The sequence below is a fragment of the Cervus elaphus genome, chromosome 13 (genome assembly GCF_910594005.1).
Source record: "Cervus elaphus chromosome 13, mCerEla1.1, whole genome shotgun sequence".
Taxonomy (NCBI): domain Eukaryota; kingdom Metazoa; phylum Chordata; class Mammalia; order Artiodactyla; family Cervidae; genus Cervus; species Cervus elaphus.
Window position 1 is genome coordinate 67,509,167 of NC_057827.1, and position 20,668 is coordinate 67,529,834.

Here is a 20,668-nt window from a genome sequence, read left to right on the forward strand (position 1 = left end):
AGGTTTATAGATTTAGGTTTATTGTTAATGGATCATAGAATCATTAGAGAAGGAGGAAGGAAAAAATGAAGCATTATTCAACCATGAGGTGAGGCAAGATATATTACTATTAGTTTTGAAAATACTGAAGCCCATTGAGAAATAAATGGATCAAATATGTTACTTCTTTGGCTAAGGATCATGTAGACATGGATAATTAAGAGTCAGTTCTATTCTGGATCAGTTCCAAGGTTGAGTTTGTTCTCATTGTTAATAGAAAAAATGTGTATGTGTAATGAAAAATTAATACATACATAAAAAATGAAGTAAGTGATGTGGAAAGGAAGGATCAATGTAGATAAGATCCTAATCTTTTTTTATAAACTAGTATGCTCTGTACTCCACAGACTGGACACACTTGAGGTGATTTAACCATCTTCCATGATCCCAAGCCCTTTGGTTGCCTCTATATATTCATTAGAAGTATGGTGACCAGTGTAAGTAATAGTAGAAGTTCTTGTGTTGGTTTGAGTATTTACTTAAGAGTATTTACTGTATGATTAGTGTGAATTAATGAGTTAATAAACAAAGAGAAATTGTGTCCGTCCTGGACTAATGATGATGACTGATGGTTTGAATCATAGATGATAAATAATGTGTGCCTGAAACTCTGAGGTCCAGGAGAAGGAAATTCAATGCGTTATCTCTGCTTGTAAAGATCCCATAGATCAAAATCAGGAACATACAGGAATCTCATTTTTTTCTGTGTTCATTCATGCATTTTCACTTTATTGTTATAACTGGAGAAATGAAATAATCTATAAATATGTAAATAAAGCTGGATGAATATATCCTTATCCAGTTGAAAAACTGTGTGGTCATGCAAGAAATACTGTTAATAAATTTGAAAATAAGTCCAAAGAGAAACAGTGCATGACTGTTAAATTTTGGGGTAAGAATAATATAGACAATAATCATAGTCACTGCTCATTTCCTTGTTAGGGACAAGTTTTAAGTTTCATTTTCTTAAGAGAAAATGAATTAATTTAGAGTATTCTAAATTAATGATTGTCTAAATCACTAAAAATGAAATGCAAAAGCAAGGATCAATGAAGATTAGATTCTGAATTTTTTATCATTTGCTCTGCCATGTACTCCTCAGAATGGATGCCCTTGAACTGACTTAAGCATCTTCCATGGCCTGGAGCCCTGTGGTTGCATCTGTATGTTAGGACAATGGAGATCAATGTGAGTACTAGTCAATGTACTTGTCTTGGATTAAGCCATATTTTTAAAAGATATTAAAAATTAAATATCATAAAAATTCCAGAAATCTGATGTCAAATACCATCGATGCAAAGCAATATGACAATTAATCCATAGATGAAGCACTGAGATCAGTTAATGAAAGAGTTGAGTGTCAGTGGAAATGATTGTTTAGATGGATGTCAGAGATATTCAAGGGTCTTACTCATGATTTATTTGCATAACTTACGTGCATTTAAATAATCATGAATTAATAAACAAATGTAGATTTTGGTAGGGAAAGAGCCCCTCCTGGACCATATGACTGGAAGCATGGGAGTCTATGGTGTAACCCTGATACCTCACAAAGCAAAATCTAGTCAATCTTTGATTTTAAATAACCCCAGAGATGGATGTCAGGAAAGCACAAACATCATATTCCATTTTGATTTAAATGTATTTTTGATTTTAAATGATTTGATTTAAATGATTTAAATGATTTAAATGTAATACAGATTTAAATGTATTAATGATAATCAATATGCAAACTGTTAAAAATGTAAAAGGACATGTAAAAAGCAGAAAGGGAAGGTTGTCCACTAGGAACATATGTGGTGAGGCAGGAAATATTATTGATAAAATTGACAGCATTCATGCCCATTAAGCTAGGCATTTTGCCTTCTTACTGAAAAGGTCATAAAGACACTGATATGTAAGAGCCAGCATTGTTGTTCTGGGTCAGTTTCACGTTTAAGGGTTTCTTTTGTTAAGAGAAAAAAATGCTACACTAGGAAAAATTAATAAATGCCTAAATGAGTAAATGAAAGGTGGAAAACATGGATCAGTGGCGATAAGGTCTCCATTTTATCATGTTCTCTGCTCTGTACTCCTTAGAATGGGTACACTTAAACTGGTAGGAGCATTCTTCCACAGTCATGAGATCTCTTGTTGTATTCATGTTTTAGGACTGTGGAGGCCATATGAGTAATAGAGAAATTTTGGTCTTAGTTTCAATGTTTTGTTTAAAGGTATTGACTTTATTATTGCAAACTGTGAAATACAATCAATGAAATCCAGATAGCCCAGTGTGAAATATGGGATTAATATGAAGCATTATATGATTAATTCATATAATGATGATTCATGATGATTTATATGATCAAAATGAATGAATGAAAGACCTACAACTGCGCCTTAGGGACCCAAAGATGAACTTGGGTAGAAGATGAGGGGTGGGCAAGTAACCCAGGGTATCTGGAAACCTGAGGGCCATGATAGCATATCTCCTCTTGTCTACTTTTCTTTCTTCCTGTGGACAGATATTGGGAATCTATAAGTTATATTCTTATGTTGGGTTAGTGAATTTAGATTTCTTGTTATCAAAAGACAGGTCCCTTGAAAGGATATACCTACTAGATTGAGTAGAAAATGTCAGTCAGTGTCTCCTCTGGACACTTGCGGTCCTGCAAGAAATAATGATAAAAATTGCCTCTGTGGATACACATTTAGCAGCACATGAACCTAAGAGGTCAACTCCTTGGCAAATAGAGTAGGTCTTCCTAAACACATGTAGATGTACTACAGAAGAGTCACTTGTATTGTTTGTATACTCTCAGATTTGAGTATAGTTTTATTTCCAGAAAACAATATCTTTGCATTATGAAATAGGTATTAATTCCTCATGATTCAGAACATGAAATTTGGAGTGGAAGAATCAGTGGCCCTAAATTTTTCTTTCTCTCTCTTTTTCTTTCATTTTCATGGACTGGACTCTATTCATGGGAATCGACGCCTTTGAGCTGAATAAACTGTCAGTAGTCCGTGGTCATGGACCTTATGGTTGTTGAAACCCGTGTGAGTAATGATCACATTTAAGGGGGTGTACTAGGAGAGATGTGTGGAATTAATGATTAAAGAATGTAGAAATCAGTGAAGAGAAGAAGCAACAACATTGGATCGATGGTGACTACTGGTGGCATATGAATTGTGAATGATGAATGTGTGATTGGAACTCTGAGGTCCAATGCAAATAGAATCAGGTCCATCCATTATCCTGACAGGAATGACTTTAGCAGAGGTCAAGAATGCATGAGGGTCTCATTAGTGGTCCTTGTTTGGATGCTGGGACCTTCTGTTGAGTAGAATGGACAAATAGAGTAGGTCTTCCTAAACACATGACGAGATATAAAGGTGAAAAGTGGAAGACAACTGCCAATCCGGGAAGCATGGGTTGAGACAAGGTAGAATACAGCAAGGACACCTCAAATTTCAATGAGGAAGCCATGGGCCATAAATGTTAGCACTTAGGGAAAGGATGGCGGGGACAGGATAAGTAATAGTCAGCCTTTGTCTTCTGGCTCTACAGTAAGATCCAGGTGGTTTGTTTTCAAGAGACTTCCCACATACCCTAAGTTAAGGAAAGCCTGAATGGAAGCAGGGAGCTGTGGAGAGAGTCTCCACGATCCTGATGATCTGCTGTGTTTTTTACTTCTCAGAGTGAATGCACGGGATCTGATGGAGGGATTCCTCATGAGCACCGGCCTAGGATGGCATCTTTGCTGTTGGGACCATAGAACCCAGACCCATGTGAGAATCATCTCATTCCTCATCTGTTCTAAGGTGGTTTCTCTAAAAGTAAAGATTTCACTGCTACCTTAGGTGACAGAAAATGAAAGAAGGCCACTTTTATCAGTTTCTTGATGAACAAGGAAGTGATGCAGGGGTAACGCGTAAGGGGTAAGGCAGAGATGGAATGATGTGAAAAATTTCTAGAGACCTATGAGCCATATGACACCTCGTTGGCCTCCTTTTAACCCCATAGTGTTAAAATTGCCATTAGTGAATTAAGGCATGAATCAGTTACCAATATCGAATGAAAAGTCATGGTTTCTGGATCCATGATGATCCACGCCAGTGAATGAGTCATCGATGACGAATAATACGTGTCTGGAACTCTGAGGTCCAATAGAAAAGAAATATGGTCTTTCTCTTCATGAATTTTCATAGGTTTCAGTAATTGAGCCAATGAAAGTATCAAAAAGCATGAGTACACATCCATGAAGGGCAAATTTCTATCTTTGTGCTCTCCTTTTCTGCTTGGTACTTTTCAGAATAGAAGCTCATGGTGATTTCAGCCTCCATGATGATCAAGGTCATGTGCTTCAGGTTGCTACGAGACAGAGAGCCAGGTGAGTATTTATTCAATAAATAATATAGAAATAAATGAGGTGAAAGAAGGTAACATTGGATGATTGATGCCCACTAGTTTCATGTGAGTTGTGTGTTATGAATACATTTTATGGAGTCTGAGGTATTGTGTTGGAATGCATTTTTTTAGGAGCCAGGAGACCATTTTGAGCATTCCCTGCTCTTTAACTCTTTTTGCTGGTTTCTATTGGTAATTATTTTTCCAATAAGATGTTTGAAATATAATCAAATAATGTTAATCACTCAGTTGTGTCTAACACTTCGTGACCCCATGGACTGTAGCCCACCAGGCTCCTCTATCCATGGGATTTTGCAGGCAAGATGCTGGAGTGGGTTGCCATTCCCTTCTCCAGATAGTCAAATAAGACCAGATAATCAAATCATTGATAAATAAGTAACGAATATGAAGCTTTCTATTGATTAATGCATTGTGAAATCTTACAATAAGTATGAGACAGTATGAGATAAGAGTTTCTGCAGAGATATATTAGCTATAACAAGGCTTTGTTGAGTATTTTCGAAGTACAGAGTGTTAAAATTTTAATTTAGCCTTTCCCCCTGATTTTGTGCCTTACAATTGCATCTCTGTGTTAGAAATAGAAAGCTAAGTTGTCAGTAATAGCCAACTTCTTGTCTGGGTTTGTTTGCTTATTTTTACCTGAAAGAAATTTAGTCAAGTTTATCATGGATTTGTTGGTTTCTGTGTTTGTGTTATTTGTGTGTATCTGTGTATTAAGGTTACACTTTGAAATTTTCATACTGAGTAACAAAAAGTCAATTATAGCTCAGTGAAAAAATAGAGAATTTGATGAAATATTAGTTGATGAATATATGATTCAGAAACAGCATCTAATTTAAAAAAAGATGCTGAAATCACATTGCTGTGAAATTGAATTATTTACACAGTAGTGATGTCCTGGGCTTGTTACATTTTTTGAATAATAGAGTTTTAAAATGTTTATGAATGGATTACTTGTTTAGTCAATAAACAAATAGAAATGAAAAAACACAGAGACACACACATGGACCTGGACCAATTATGCTTATCGTTCCAGGAAGAGTCCTGAAGGATGAAAACATTTCTGAAGTGTCTTTCTGAGATCCGACACAGAATATAAGTAGTCTATGTCCTTTGTTGAAATTGTTGTTGTCTGGTATCAAAAAGATCATATTCTTGTTACTTTCATAGTTATGGTAGTTATTAACAATGAATCTATAATGAAATCATTAAACACATAAATAAACATGTAAGGAAAACTTGTGAAAGTGTTCTCATATGAGTATCTTCTTTTTAGAAAAGGTATTGTGAATAAAAATTCAAAATTGTGACTCCCGTTAAACTGGAGAGGGTCACTTCTTTGGCCAGAATGCTATAGACATGCTTATATAATAGCCATTTATTTTTCAGAATAAACTTAAACTTCTTTTAAGAAGTTTAAGAAATAAACATAGAATAAGTAATGAATAATTAAATGTGGTATAAATGAAATGCCCCAAGTAAGGATCAGTGGCGATTTGGTCTCAATATTTTCATCCCCTTCTGTGTTTTGCGCTCCTCAGAATGAATGCACTAGAGATGATATAGAATCTGTCGTGGGCACCAGATCTGTGGTTGCCTCTGAATAATAAGAGAATGGAGATTAATATGAGTAATAATTGAAGTTCCATTTTCAGTATTTTTTATTAAAGAAATTCACTCAATCATTAAGAAATGTGGAATAAGAGTGAAGAAGGTAGCTACATTTCTGTTTAGTATGTATATATGAACCATTGTACTGATTAATCCTAAATGGAAAATGACTATTAATGTGAGATATATTAAACTAGCAGTAATTCTGTATACACCAAAGCTCCTGTGTTTTTAATTGCACTGCTAAAATTGTTAGTGAATTTATGATTTATACAATAAAGAAATAGAAATGTATTTAGAAAAAGAGGGTCAATATTGGATCAGTGATGACTACCCGTGGCGTATGAGTCATGTATGATGAATACATCTCTGGAACTCTGAGATCCAATGCAAATGGAATTTATTCCATTGTGTTGTTTGAAGTGATCCTATAGTCAAAGGTTATGAATATAAAAAGATATTTGTTTTGGTTATTATGACCATGCATTTTGTTTTCTATTTTTATGATTTGATGAATGAAATAGTTGCAAATTTATAAAATAAATAATGATGACTCTAAAGACTTTTCAATAATAAAAATATGTGGTTTTGGGAAATAATACCAACATAGACTAATACATTAATATATATTGAAAAGACTGATATCCATTAGGTAAAAAAGTCCTAGAAAGATGTTATCTCTTTGGTTAAGAGTGATGTGGAAAATGATAGGTAATAGTTACTGACTGAGTCAGTAATCGATTTGACATTAGATTCATTAAGGGAAAAAGAAGTCGATATTATCATCATTTAGTAAATGACTAAGTAACTGTGCAAATGAATCGCAGATTATTGGATCAATGGGGAGAATATCTGAATATTTTTGTCACCTTGTCTGGTTGTTATTCTTCAGAAGGGGTGTTCCTGCTGCTTCAGCTTTCACTGTGTTCAGTCATCGGCTGTCTCCGTGTCAGGAAAACCCCAAGGTAAATAATGCGCCAGACTCTTGACTTGGGTGTTTTGTTTGAGGGTGCTCATGGTATTATTAAAAAGTATGAAATTAATAAAAATGTTGCCCATAGTTCAGTGGTAAATATGATAAGAAACATTGTTTTAATTAATAAATAATGTGCAGGATTGAGGTTGAACAAAGCAAGAGAAAGCCTCTAAATGAGAAAATATTCTGTAAACTGAGATTATGAATATGAAGGTCTTATTCCTAGGAGATTTACTGAATCATATATTATTTTTGTTAATAACAGTTAACTGATGATTTAATCAATAGAAACATAGAAATGAATGAAGAGAAGAGACTAAGTCACGGACCAATGATGATGATCGTTTCGGGTAGAGTCCTGAACGATGAAAACATGTCTGAAACTCTGAGGTCCAACGCAGAATACCTGGAGTCTCCTCCCTTTCCAAAACTGCTCTTTTAGAGAGAGGTCTGGATTATTCAAAGACCATATTCTTGCATTGATTTTCTGGACTTAGATTTGTTGTTATATATTAGTGAATCTGTGATGGAACCATTAAGTAAACATAAATTAATGTATAAGGAAAAAATAGGGTGAAGCATGGTTGCAATTGAACACATTTTCTGAGGGTCACTTATTTGACCAAGATTAGATAGAAATGCAGAAATAAGAGGCAGTTAAATTATTGTGTTTTTTCTTTTAACAAGACAAAAAAATTGAGAGAATAAGAGAAAATAATAAATACCTAAATATTGAGTAAATTTAGTTCTCAATATTTTTTATTGTATTGCATTTTCTGTACTTCCCAGAATGAATGCAGTAGAATGATTTAACATCTTGCATGGACTCAAACTCTGTAGTTGCCTCTGTATAATAGGATGATGGAGATTAATGTGAGTAATAGTTGTTCTTTTTTCCAGTTTGTTTTGTCTTTAAGGTGATTCACAGTATTATTAGGAATGTGGGATGTAAGTTAAGAAGGCAGCTGTTATCTCAGTGTTGAGTATGAATATCAGTTCAGTTAGTTCAGTTCAGTTGCTTAGCCATGTCCGACTCTTTGCGACCCCATGGACTGCAGCATGCCAGGCTGCATATATCCATATAATTGGATAATATGAGAATCTATAAATAAACATTTAATTAAAAATAAAGATGGAGTAAAACACTGTCTAATTATCAAAATATGTAGTGAGACAAGAAATATTATTACTGTACTATGGAAACCCTGAAGTTCAATTAATAATGAATGGTACGTGACCGATAACCATTTAGGGAAAGGATGAGGGTGACAGGATCTAAGTGAAAGACATTCTTCAGATTCTGGCATGGTGGTGAGATCCCAGTGGTTAGTTTTTCACAGATAGTGTGTGTATCCTAGGTTAAGGATGGCCTGAATAATACTGTGAATGTGGAATCTGGGAGCAGTGGAGATTGTCTCAACCATCTTGATGGTCTGCTTTGCTTTATATTCCTCAGAGTGGGAGCATGAGATCTGAAAGAAGGATTCTTCATGGAGCGCCTGCTTAGGATGGCATCTTTGTGGTTGGAACCAGAGACCCATGTGAGCATAATCAAATTCGTGGTCTTGGGTTGAATGGCTTGTCTAATGTTTTTGCTGTATTATTAATATATTTGAAGTATGATTAAAGAGGGTCATTTTTAATCCTGTTGAGAATAAAGTGATTAGTATGAAGCATTATACTGATTATTGCCTATGTGAAAACTGATCATAGGTGAGAAAGATATAATGTATTTTTCTAGAAACGTGAGTATTGGCAGTTTCAAGTCTTTTGTTGGGTTTTGTGAATCATAGAGTTATAAATTATAATTAGTGAATCGATGAATTAATCAATTAACAATACAGAATGAGGAGCCAGTCTTCTTTTCTGGATCAGTGATGATTAATGCCGGCGTATGAGTCATTGATAATGAATAATACGTGTCTGAAACTCTGAGATCCAATAGAAAAGCAGTGTCTTTCTATTCAAACATTTTCATTGGTCATGATAATTGAGCCAATGAAAGCATCGATAAACAAGTCTGTAGATCAATGGAGAGAAAGTTTCAATCTCTGTTATCACCTTCTTTGTTTGATACTTTTCAGAACATTAGCTCAAGTTGATTTCAGCCTCTACTGTGATCAATATCATTTTTAGGAAAGAGCAAGGTGAGTACTGCTCAAAATTTTCATCTTGGTTTGTGTTGTTTAAGTGTTTTCATAATATTCTTTGAAAGTAGTAAATATAAGCAAAAGGTTAACTATGTCCCAGTGATAAATATGACTTGAGACCAGATGTTGATTAGTTGATAATATATAACATTGATATTTATTAGTGAAAGGTACAATCTATTTTGGTATTAATTAAAGAAGAGTCAGGGATGTTTAATGGCTTGCTCTTTGGTTTTTGTTACTAAAATATTAATTTTGTTGTTATCAGTGAAGTCATGATTTAATTGTTATGAATATAAGTATAAATGAAGTAAAAGTGGGCCCAAATGAACCAGTGATGATGTTAACCTGACCGTGGATGATGTAAGGAAGAGTCCAGCACTCTGAGCTCCAGCAAAACCCATACTCTTTTTCTTTATTTCTTCCTGTGCATAGGTGTTAAGAATGTACAAAGTTCAAGTTCCTAGACTGAGTTTAAAAATTATTACTATAATCAATGAACGCACCATTAAAGATATATAGATAATAGATGAATGAAAACAGTGAATTATTATCTAATTATGAACATACATGATGAAGCAAGAGACATTAATACAAACTGCCAACACTGATATCAGTTTTGAAATGGATGGTTCAACGGTGTCACCTCTCTGGCTAAGTATCATATAGACCTGAACTATTCAGAGTTGACATTATTGTTCTGAGTCAATCTCACATTTAAAGTTATTCTTTCTGTTAAGAGAAAACAATGTCTGCATTCTAAAAAAGTTATAAATTCCTAAATGACTGGTTAAATGAAAAGTGCATGAAGAGTCAGTGGTGATAAATTTTTTTCTTTTCTTCTCACTGATCATGCTTTATATTGTTCAAAATGGACACATCCACACTTTTAGTCTCTTGTAAGGCACCTTATGTGTGTCAGAAGCACAGAGTCCAATGTCAGCAATGGTCAAATTTCTCATCATAGTTTCAGTGATTTTTTTCCTCTGGGTATACAGTGTATTATTTGAAATTTCCGTATACAATAACTGAAGGACAGTGTAACTCAGTGATAAATATAGAATCTTATGAAACATGAATTGATTAACTCATAGATGAATAACAGCATACTATTTATTGGGACTGACGTATATATTCTACTGGTGCTACATATAAAATAAATAATGAGAACTTACCATATAGCACAGCGAACTGCACTCGGTGCTCTCTGATGACCTACATGGGACGGAAATTAAAAAAAGAGGCAGTGTATGTATACATATAGTTGATTCACTTTGCCATACAGTTGAAATTAACACAATATTGCAGACCCATTATACTCCAATAAATCAACATATATTCAATATAAAAATATTAGTGAATGATAAAAATTTAAAATGAGTACACTGCTGGGAGAATGATGAGTGAATAAACAGATTAGTCAATGAACAAATAGAAATAAACAGCAAAAAGGGGGCTCGGTCACGGGCCAGTGATGATCATGAAAAGAAGAGTCCTGAACAGTGAAAACATATCTGAAACTCTGAGGTCCAGCACAGAACAGAAGTCGTCAGTTCCCTGTGTGAAATTATTTCAATAGATAAATGTCAGGAATGTAAAAATGTATATTCGTGTATTGAGTTCATAGACTTACATTTGTTATTATTAACGGATCTTGTGATGGTGGAAGCATTAAGCAAACAAAAATAAATATATAAGGAAAAATAGGATGAAGCATTGTCCATATTTGAATTTTGTGAGACAAAAGATACCATTTATAAACATTGGAAACTCTGATGCCCACAAAAAAATGGGTGAGAGTTACCTATTTGACCCAGATTGACTAGAAATGCATATGTAGTTTGGTTGTTCTGCCTCCAAGTAAAGATTGAACTTTCACTTGTAACAAAATAAAAAATACTGAGGGAAAGAGAAAATATAGCTACCTGATTAAATGTAATATGAAAAATAAGGATTAATGGCAATTAGGTATGAATATTTTTCTCATCTTTGTTCTATACTCCTCAGAATGAAGGCAGTGGAGATGATTTAGCGTATTTCATGGACATGAGCTCTATGATTGCTTTGGAACAGGAGGAGGATGAAGGTTAATGTGAGTGATAGTTGAAATTTTTCTCAGTTTTTTATTTTATTAACATAATGCAATGTGTTATTAATAAATGTGGAATAAAATAAGGCACCGCATTTCAGTGTTGAGTATGGATATATGAACCATAGAGAAAGTTGAGAGTCTTAACAAGATATATATTAAAATAAGAATAATTCTAGATACATCCAGGCAATTTTTGTTTTTTTAATTGTACTGCTAACATTATGCATAGTGCATTTGTGGCTTATACAATAAAGAAATAGAGTGCACATAGGAAAAAGAGGGGTAATATTGGATCAATGATGACTACCCATGGCGTGTGAGTTGTGTACGGTAAATATGTGTCTGAAACCCTGAGGCTTGTTGTTCTATTTGAAATGACTTTATCGGCAGTGATTAGAAGTTTAGAAAGATCTTTGTTTTGGTTTTTATAATCATGTTAGTTCAGTTCAGTTCAGTCGCTCAGTCGTCTCTGACTCTTTGCGACCACGTGGACTGTAGCACACCAGGCCTCCCTGTCCATCACTCAAACTCATGTCCATAGCATCAGTGATACCATCCAGCCGTCTCATCCTCTGTCGTCCCCTTTTCCTCCTGCCTTCAACCTTTCCCAGCATCAGAGTCTTTTCCAGTGAGTCAGTTCTTTGCATCAGGTGGCCAAAGTGTTGGAGCTTCAGCTTCAGCATCAGTTCTTCCAATGAACACCCAGGACTGATTTCCTTTAGGATGGACTGGTTGGATCTCCTTGCAGTCCAAGGGACTCTCAAGAGTCTTCTCCAACACCACAGTTCAAAAACATCAATTCTTTGGCACTCAGCTTTCTTTATAGTCCAGCTCTTACATCCATACATGACTGCAGAAAAATAATAGCTTTGACTAGATGGACCTTTTTCAACAATGTAATGTTTCTGCTTTTTAATATGCTCTCTGTTCGTTATGACTTTTCTTCCATGTATTTTCTGTTTTTATAATTGAATCCATGAAATAGTCAGTATAAAAATGTGTAAAATTAAAAAAGATGAATGTGATGTCTTTTTCAATTATAAAAATGTGGTTAGGCAAAAATTAGTATGATGTAGTAATACATTAATATATATTGAAAATACTGATACCCATCGAGAAAGATGTAGTATTAGGGTGTCATCTCTTTGGTCAAGGATGATATAGAAAGTGACAGGTATTAGGTACTGACTGGGTCTGTTCCAACTTTGACAATAAGTTCATCAATTACTAATTATATGTTAGTCAATGCCTTAGTTACTGTGAAAATAAAGAGTAGGATATTTGGATCAATGGAGAGAATGGCTCAGTGTTTTTATCACCTTGTCTGCTTATTATTCTGCAGGTGGATGTTTCTGCTATCTCAGCTTCTGCTGTGCTTGGTGGTCACACCACCTGTGTGTCAGGAAGGAACTTAAAGTGAATAATTGTCAAGGTTGTTGTCTTGGGTTGGGTGATTTGTCTGAGGATCTTTATGGTATTATTAAAAAAGTATTCAGTTAATCAAAAAGTTACTCATAGTTGGGTGATAAAAAAAACAATCTATTAAAGAGAGATATATATTTAAGTAAGAATTATTCTATACCCATTAAGACTTTTTTTTGAATTTTTATTTAATCAATACAAGTAGAAATAAATGTAGGAAAATAGAAACAATGTTGGATCCATGAGTGATATATGATGAATACTTGTCTGGAATTCTGAAATGCAGTATTAAAGTAATCTCGTCCGTTCTCAACTTGAGAAGGCAGCCTATAGAGAGATGTCAGGAATAAATGAGGGACTTATCTGTGGTCTTTGTGTTCATGAATTTTCATTGTATTATTATAATTGGAAAATGAGAGAATCCATAAATACATAATTAAAAATAAAGATGGATGAAATGAAGCAATTTCCAATTACTGAAATACGTGGTGAGCCATGAAATACTGTTAATATACCAAGGACACCCTGAATTTCAATTACTAATGAATGGCACACAGCTGTTACCACTTAGCTTAAGGTTGAGGGGGACAGAATAAATGATCAGAGAGGTGTATGCTCAGACCTCATGGACCAAAACCTGTCAGGCTCTTCTTCCTGTGGAATTTTCCAGGCAAGAATACTGGAATGATTTGCCATTTCCTACTCCGAGGGATCTTCCTGACCCCAGGGATTGAACCCACATCTCTTGCGTCTCCCACACGAGCAAGTGGATTCTTTACCACTTGGCCGCCTGGGAAGTGTGTCCCAGTTGTGTCCAACTCTGTGAACCCATGGACTATACAGTCCATGGAATTCTCCTGGCCAGGATACTGGAGTGAGTAGCCTTTCCCTTCTCCAGGGCATCTTCCCAACTCAGGGATTGAACCCAGGTCTCCCTCACAGCAGGCGATTCTTTACCAGCTTAGCTACAAGGGAAGCCTGTGAAGCTCCTAGTCAACCTTTATATTCTGGTTCAGTGGTAATATCCAAATGGTTCATTGTCAAAAGGTTTTCTATGTACCCTAAGTTAAGGATAGCCTGGATAACACTGTGAGTGTGGAAACAAGAAGCAGTGGAGAGTGTCTCTACCACATTGATGGTTCATTTTGCTTTATACAACCCTCAGAGAGGATGCATGGAACCTGAAGGGAGGATTCCTTCTGGAGCATCAGCCTAGGATGGCATCTTTGTTGTAGGAGCCAGGAGACATCATCTCATTCCTAGTCTGGGGTTGGATGATTTCTCTAAAAATAATGACTGCACTAATCACATGGGCGACAAAAAATGAAAGAAGTTTGGCTAAGATTCAGTTCAGTTCAGTCGCTCAGTCGTGTCCAACTTTGCGACCCCATGGACTGCGGCACGCCAGGCCTCCCTGTCCATTACCAACTCCCGGAGTTGACTCAAACTCATGTCCATTGAGTTGGTGATGCCATCCAGCCATCTCATCCTCTGTTGTCCCCTTCTCCTCCTGCCTTCAATATTTCCCAGCATCAGGGTCTTTTCCAATGAGTCAGTTCTTCGCATCAGATGGCCAAATCATTGGAGCTTCACTTTCAGCATCAGTCCTTCCAATGAACACCTAGGACTAAGTTCCTTTAGGATGGACTGTTTGCATCTCCTTGCAGTCCAAACGGCTCTCAAGAGTCTTCTCTAATACCACAGTTCAAAAGCATCGTTTGTCACGCAGCTTTCTTTATGGTCCAACTCTCACATCCATCCATGACCAATGGAAAAACCATAGCTTTGAACCAAAGGACTAGGTGGACCTTTATCAGCAATGTTAGTCTCTGCTTTTTAATATGCTGTCTAGGTTGATTCAGATAGATCTGAAATACTGGGAGTCAATTTTATTGATCTGAGTCAATCTCAATTATGAGGATGTTCTTTCTGTCTAGAGAAAACAATCTGTACATTATGGGAAAGCTATACATTTCTCAATGATTGGATAAATGAAATGTAGAATGTAAGATGAATGGTGATATGTTTTTCTCCCCTTTCTCATGGACTGTGCTTTGCATTGTTCAAAATGGACACATTTATACTGATTAAGTATTATTCCGTGGCGGTGCACCTTCTGACTGACTGCACCTCTGTGTTAGGTCCACAGAGACCAGTGTGAGTAATAATCAGTTTTTTTGTCTCGGTTTTGTTCATTTCTTTTTGTTGGTTTGTGTGAGTGTGAGTGTGTGTGTGTGTATTCAGTGTATTGGCCGAATGTCCCATATGGAATAACAGAAGGCCAAGTCTAGCTCAGTGATAACTGTCGAAATTTATGACACATTAATTGATTACTGCAAAGGTGAAAAACAGTATCTAATTTAAAAGAGATACATTGTTGTAAGAATGATCTATTTACACCTTAGGAATATCATGACTTTTCTAGAGTTTTGTAAATAATAGGATTTTAAAATTATTACTAGTAAATTACTGAGTTAATCAATAAACAGAATTGAACAAAGAGTGGAGTCTCAGTTGTGGACCAATGATGATGGTCGTTTCGGGAAGAGTCCTAAACGATGAAAACGTGGCTAGATCTCTGAGGTCCACGATACTATTTTCCCTCTGGTGAGAAACTGTTTATTTTGTGAGACTTCAGGAATATAAAGAGATCATATTCTTGTATTAAAGTGTTAAAGTAAGAATAATTCTGTATATATCATCTTTTTTAAAATTGTGCTGATAAAATTATTAGTGAATTTGTGATTCATAAATTAAACAGAAATGTATTTGAATAAGATGGACAGTATTAGCTTGATGGTGACTCCCTGAGGCGTATGAGTTGTGTGCAATGAATACGCGTCTGAAACTCTGAGGTTTGATGCAAATGAAATCAAGTCCAGTGACCTGTGTGAAGTGACCTTTTAGGCAGTGGTTAGGAATATACAAAGATCTTTGTTTTGGTTATTATCACCATGCATTTTTTTTCTATTTTTATAAGTGGATCAATGAAATAATCAATATGCAAATGTATAAAATAAAAAATGATGAATATGTAGCCTTTTCAATTATAAAAATATGTGGTTAGGCAAAAATTACTATTATGTATATACTGAAAAGACATTGATAATCAATAGGAAAGATATGTTATGAGGGTATTACCTCTTTGGCTTAGGGTGATATAGACAATGACAGGTATTAGTTACTGGCTGAGTCAGTTACAATTTTGACATTATTAAAAAAAATAAAAATGCTTCAGTGTACACCTGGGCTCTTTTTGCTTTATTTTTTGAATTGTTCTTGCTAAATTTATTAGTGGATTTTTATTTAACCAAAATAAAGATAAAGAAATATGTGCAGAAAAAGGGGGGACCGATGTTGGATCCTCATCAATATGAATCGTATACAATGAAAGTGTCTGGAACTCTGTGGTCCAGTGTTGCATTAAGCTTGTCCATTCACAGCAGAGACGATATTCTGTAGACAGATGATGGAAAGAGTGCCTCGTTTTATTATCATCTCCTTTGCCTTATACTCCTCAGAATGGGTGCACTTAGGTGGATGGAAGCATCTTCCACGGTTACACTCTCTCCGGTTTCATTTGTGTTGTGGGTATGTTAAGACCATGTAAGTAACAGCCAACGTTTTAGTTTGAGTGGTTTGTTTACGGATAGTTGTAGTTCAGTCGCTCAGTTGTTTTCCACTCTTCATGACCCCATGCACTGCAGCTTGCCAGGCTTCCCTGTCCATCACCAACTCCCGGAGCTTGCTCAAACAATCAAAGAGGGGAGAATGCCATGTTAAGTATCAGATTGACATGAAATATTATCTTTATTAATCTATAAACGTATCTTTGAGGTCAGTTTTGGAAACAGAGTTATTCTCTGGAAAAGATTTTTGAGATAGATATTGAGGATATTTTAGTTTACTTTTCATTTGTGTGTATTTAGTAGCAAATTTATAAATAAACCCAAATGTTTATGAGAATGAAAAATAAAAGGGTTTTCTTGGGCTAGTGATGATGACTGGTAACAGATGAGTCTATATAATGAATAATATATGTCCTGATACTGAGATCCAGCAAAAACCTAGTATATTTCTTTTAGTTCATCCTAGAGATAGATGCTGAAATATACCCAGTACAGCTATTGTATTCATCAATTTATATGCTTCCCTGGTGGCTCAGAGGATAAAGCATCTGCCTGCAATGTGGGAGACCTGGGTTCGATCCCTGGGGTGGGAAGATCACCTGAAGAAGGAAATGGCAACCCACTCCAGTATTCTTGCCTGGAGAATCCCATGAACAGAGGAGCCTGGCGGGCTACAGTCCACGGGGTCGCAAAGAGTTGGACTTGACTGAGCGACTTCACTTTCTTTCTTTATTATTATTAAGAGATTAATTTTAGAACCAGTAAAGAAATGTAAATAACAGGTAAAGAAAAAGGTAAAGAAATAATAAGTAAAAAGGGTGAAACTTGTCTAACTATAAACAGGTGGCAAGGCAAGAAATACTGTTAATAAAAGTGAAAATACTGAGATTCAGTCAGGAAAAAGTGGCTCACCAGTATATCTTTGACTAAATATTATATCAATACTGATAATTAAGAGTCACTTACAGTATTATGGATTTGTCTCAAGTTTGCTGTTGTTCATTTTGTTAAGAGAAAAATAGATCCATTATGAATAATTTATAAATACTTCAGTATGTGAGTAAATGAAATGTGGAAATCAAGAATCGATGGGCATTGTACTTAAACTATTTTTTTTTTTGTCATTGACTGTTTTGTACTTTGCAGACCCTACCCCCTCGAGCTGATTTAAGCAGTGGTACCGTGATAGTGACCCCTGTGTTTGCATCTCCGTGTTAGGAGTACAGAGGCCAGTGTGAGTAAAAGTCAAAATCTTATGTCCTTTCTGTGATTTCTTTCAGGGCATCTAATATATTGTTGAAAAGTAACATATAAGAATGGCCAACAGTAGCCCAGTGATAAACACTGAATTGACATGTAACAGAAAAACAAAGGGTGTAAAGAAAGAGATACATTGGTATGAAAATGATTCTATACATAGAATAGTGGCTTTGGGTTTTTTTTCTTTGCTTTTTGCAAACAATTGAGTTTTAAAATTATTATTGGTGAATTAATGAATTCATCAATAAACAATATAGAAGTGAATGAAGAAAATAGTTACAACATTGGATCAATGATGGCTTTTCGGTGCGTGTATGAGTCATGTATGATGAATACGTGTTTGGAACTCTGAGGTCCAATGCAAACGGAGACCCATTGCCTCTGTTCCAGGTGACCCTATAGACACCTGTCAGGAATGTACAAGCATCTTGTTTTATGTTCATACATTTTCTTTTTATGTTTATAATTGGATCAATGAAATAAAATATAAAGATGAAATTGGTGAAATTTTGTTCAACCATAGAAATGTGGTTAGGCAAGAAATTCTATTAATATACATTAAAAACAAATGTAAATTAGGAGGTTTATGGTTCAGGGATGTTTTTCTTTGGCTAAGAATGATATAGTTATTGATAAGTAAAATTTTATGTTCTCTATTTCACGTGTCTGTGATCTGTATCAGTGTCAAGATTGACATTGTTCATTTACTTAGGAGAAACTAAAGTATAAATGATCCCAGTTCACTACCTATTTAAATGACTGAATGAAACATGGAATTCAAAGACTAATTAAAATAATATCTTAATGTCTTTTTTATCCTCTACATTATCTTCTATTCCTTAGACTTGCCACAATGGGCTGATGTTCGCCTTCCTCGCGGTCATGAATTCTGCGGTTGCATTTGATGTGTTAAGGGTTTAGGAGAGCAAAGTGAGTCATAGTCAAGCCTCTTCTTGGTTTTGTGGTTTTAGTTTTTGTAAGATTTTCACTGCCTTCTTTACAGTCTATAAGAAAATAATTGGTGATTGTGAACCATGGTGAAACAGTAAAAGTAGGGTTAATATGAAGCATTATATTAATGCATCTGGATAGGAAACTTTGAGAGCAGTTGATGACAGTTTCTGTGGGAAGTCATTCTATAGACAAATGAAAGAGTCAAGGACCTTCCTTGTTTTAAGTTTTTGTGACCATGAAGCAATTTTGTCAAATTGTTAATAGTGAATGGATGATCAGTAAAAAATGTTGACGTGAAGGAAGGTAATGAGGACAAATATAGACAATGATGACTTGTGGTATGAATCTTTGATGAGGAACACCACAGGTCAACACAAAAAATCTAATACTATAGGGAGATGCCAGGCATATATGGGGAGCATGTTCTTAGTCTTTGTGTACAGTAATATCTAAAATTATTATTGTTAAGAAATCAATAGCAGGATAAACAAATATGTAAGTGAATAAATATGAAACAAGAAACACTATTCATTATAAGTATTATAAAGAAATCTAATGAAATAAATTGGAATGGAAAATAAAATAATCAAGTGTATATGTCTTTGAGTGGGAATAATAGTGAGGGGGAATAATTTACTAATAAAGTTACAACTTTGATATTTGATTTATTAAGAGCAAAATAAATATTACTGTAAATTAATAAATGCCTAAATTACTATGCAAATGAACTGTGAAAACTCTGAATCAATGGAGAGAAAATCTCAATATTTTTATCATCTTGTCTGCTTGATCCTTTTGAGAATAGATGCTGGAGCTGATTTTAGCCTCTGTTGTTACCAAGATTGTGAGACCAAGGTGAGTAATGGTCAACATTATTGTCTTGGACTGGGTCATCTGTTTAAGAGTATTTATAGAATTATTAGAAAGTATTAAATTCATTAAAAAGTTTAACGATAATATGATAAATAATGATAAATATGAAAAAGTTTAATGATAAATATGAAGTACTATGTTGATTAATCAATAATTAACATGATTGAGGTCTGTTAATTAAAAAGGATTAGTCTTATGGAAAATGATTCTGCAAACTGATGTTAGGCATATCCTTGATCTTGTCCTAGAGCTTATATGAACCATGTATTATTTTTATTTGTATCAATGCATTCATAATTTAATCAGTACAAACATACAAATGAAGAGGAATAGATCCAGTCATGGGCCAATGATGATGACTGATGATAAAGTAGTCATGGGTGATGAGAAAATATGTGTCTGAAACTCTGAGGTCCAACATGGAACAAAATTAGTCTGTTCCTCTGTTGAAATTGTTTCTGTAAAGAGATGTGATACATTTACAAAGATCATATTATTGTATTGACTGTGATCAATATTGATCATATTCTTGTATAGGCTTAGATTTGTTTTTAATGATGAAATTAGCTTCCCTCACAGCTCAGTTGGTAAAAAATACTCCTGCAATATAGGAGACCCCGGTTCAATTCCTGGGTTGGGGAAATCCCCTGGACAAGGGATGGGCTACCCACTCCAGTATTCTTGGGCTTCCCTGGTGGCTCAGCCGGTAAAGAATCCGCTCACAATGTGGGAGACCTGGGTTCGATCCCTGGGTTGGGAGTATCTCCTGGAGCAGGGAAAGGCCACCCACTCCAGTATTCTGGCCTGGAGAATTCCATGGACTGTAGAGTCCATGGGGTCACAAGGAGTTGGACACGACTGAGCAACTTTCATTTCACTAGACATATATGAATAAATACATTAAAAAAGCAATAAGATGAAATGTTGTCCAATTAGGAATGTATGTTGTATAGCAAAAGGCATTGTTAATGAAATTGAAAACGTTGACGCCTATTCAGAAACGGTGATTGTGTCATCATTTATTTTACTGTCTATTCTATGCTGTGCTTCTCAGGACAGATGCATCTTCCACCATCATGAGCTCTGGGGTTGCCTGTATTTAATAGGAATACAGAGATTAATGTGAGTAATAGTGAAGTTGCTTTCTTGGTTTCTGGTTTTTTTAAGTTATTCATTTAACAGTGCAAAATATATTTAGAGAATGCAACTCTACCTTAGTGATAAATATGGGATAGAGTTAACATTATATTG

General features: G+C 35.1%; 1 long non-coding RNA gene, 11 other non-coding genes and 1 pseudogene across 43 annotated transcripts in view; all 13 read left to right on the forward strand.

Moving 5' to 3' along the window:
* The window catches only part of LOC122707049, a 95,572-nt gene that overhangs the window by 68,663 nt on the left and 6,241 nt on the right, over positions 1–20,668 (forward strand). For 15 of the 32 annotated variants that reach the window (XR_006344573.1, XR_006344580.1, XR_006344565.1 and 12 more), the window contains 16 exons: positions 387–476; positions 1,142–3,078; positions 3,720–3,810; positions 4,335–4,412; positions 5,487–7,026; positions 7,827–7,910; positions 8,494–8,578; positions 9,122–9,184; positions 11,195–11,279; positions 12,622–12,695; positions 14,794–14,858; positions 16,223–16,307; positions 17,477–17,564; positions 18,434–18,520; positions 19,350–19,399; positions 20,472–20,539. This is a non-coding gene — a long non-coding RNA (uncharacterized LOC122707049). The other 17 variants (XR_006344582.1, XR_006344579.1, XR_006344577.1 and 14 more) reach the window with 17 other exon arrangements.
* LOC122707234 lies at positions 588–660 on the forward strand. Its single transcript, XR_006344753.1, has one exon. It is a non-coding gene; the product is annotated as a small nucleolar RNA SNORD113/SNORD114 family (small nucleolar RNA).
* LOC122707227 lies at positions 3,177–3,248 on the forward strand. Its single transcript, XR_006344747.1, has one exon. It is a non-coding gene; the product is annotated as a small nucleolar RNA SNORD113/SNORD114 family (small nucleolar RNA).
* LOC122707233 lies at positions 4,115–4,189 on the forward strand. The gene has a single exon (XR_006344752.1). It is a non-coding gene; the product is annotated as a small nucleolar RNA SNORD113/SNORD114 family (small nucleolar RNA).
* Positions 6,378–6,449, forward strand: LOC122707222. Its single transcript, XR_006344742.1, has one exon. It is a non-coding gene; the product is annotated as a small nucleolar RNA SNORD113/SNORD114 family (small nucleolar RNA).
* LOC122707242 lies at positions 7,362–7,433 on the forward strand. Its single transcript, XR_006344759.1, has one exon. It is a non-coding gene; the product is annotated as a small nucleolar RNA SNORD113/SNORD114 family (small nucleolar RNA).
* On the forward strand, positions 8,905–8,979 carry LOC122707226. Its single transcript, XR_006344746.1, has one exon. It is a non-coding gene; the product is annotated as a small nucleolar RNA SNORD113/SNORD114 family (small nucleolar RNA).
* LOC122707255 lies at positions 10,652–10,720 on the forward strand. Its single transcript, XR_006344771.1, has one exon. It is a non-coding gene; the product is annotated as a small nucleolar RNA SNORD113/SNORD114 family (small nucleolar RNA).
* On the forward strand, positions 11,569–11,640 carry LOC122707249. Its single transcript, XR_006344766.1, has one exon. It is a non-coding gene; the product is annotated as a small nucleolar RNA SNORD113/SNORD114 family (small nucleolar RNA).
* LOC122707252 lies at positions 15,219–15,290 on the forward strand. The gene has a single exon (XR_006344769.1). It is a non-coding gene; the product is annotated as a small nucleolar RNA SNORD113/SNORD114 family (small nucleolar RNA).
* On the forward strand, positions 15,491–15,562 carry LOC122707250. Its single transcript, XR_006344767.1, has one exon. It is a non-coding gene; the product is annotated as a small nucleolar RNA SNORD113/SNORD114 family (small nucleolar RNA).
* LOC122707229 lies at positions 17,876–17,949 on the forward strand. The gene has a single exon (XR_006344749.1). It is a non-coding gene; the product is annotated as a small nucleolar RNA SNORD113/SNORD114 family (small nucleolar RNA).
* Positions 19,760–19,835, forward strand: LOC122707239 (annotated as a pseudogene).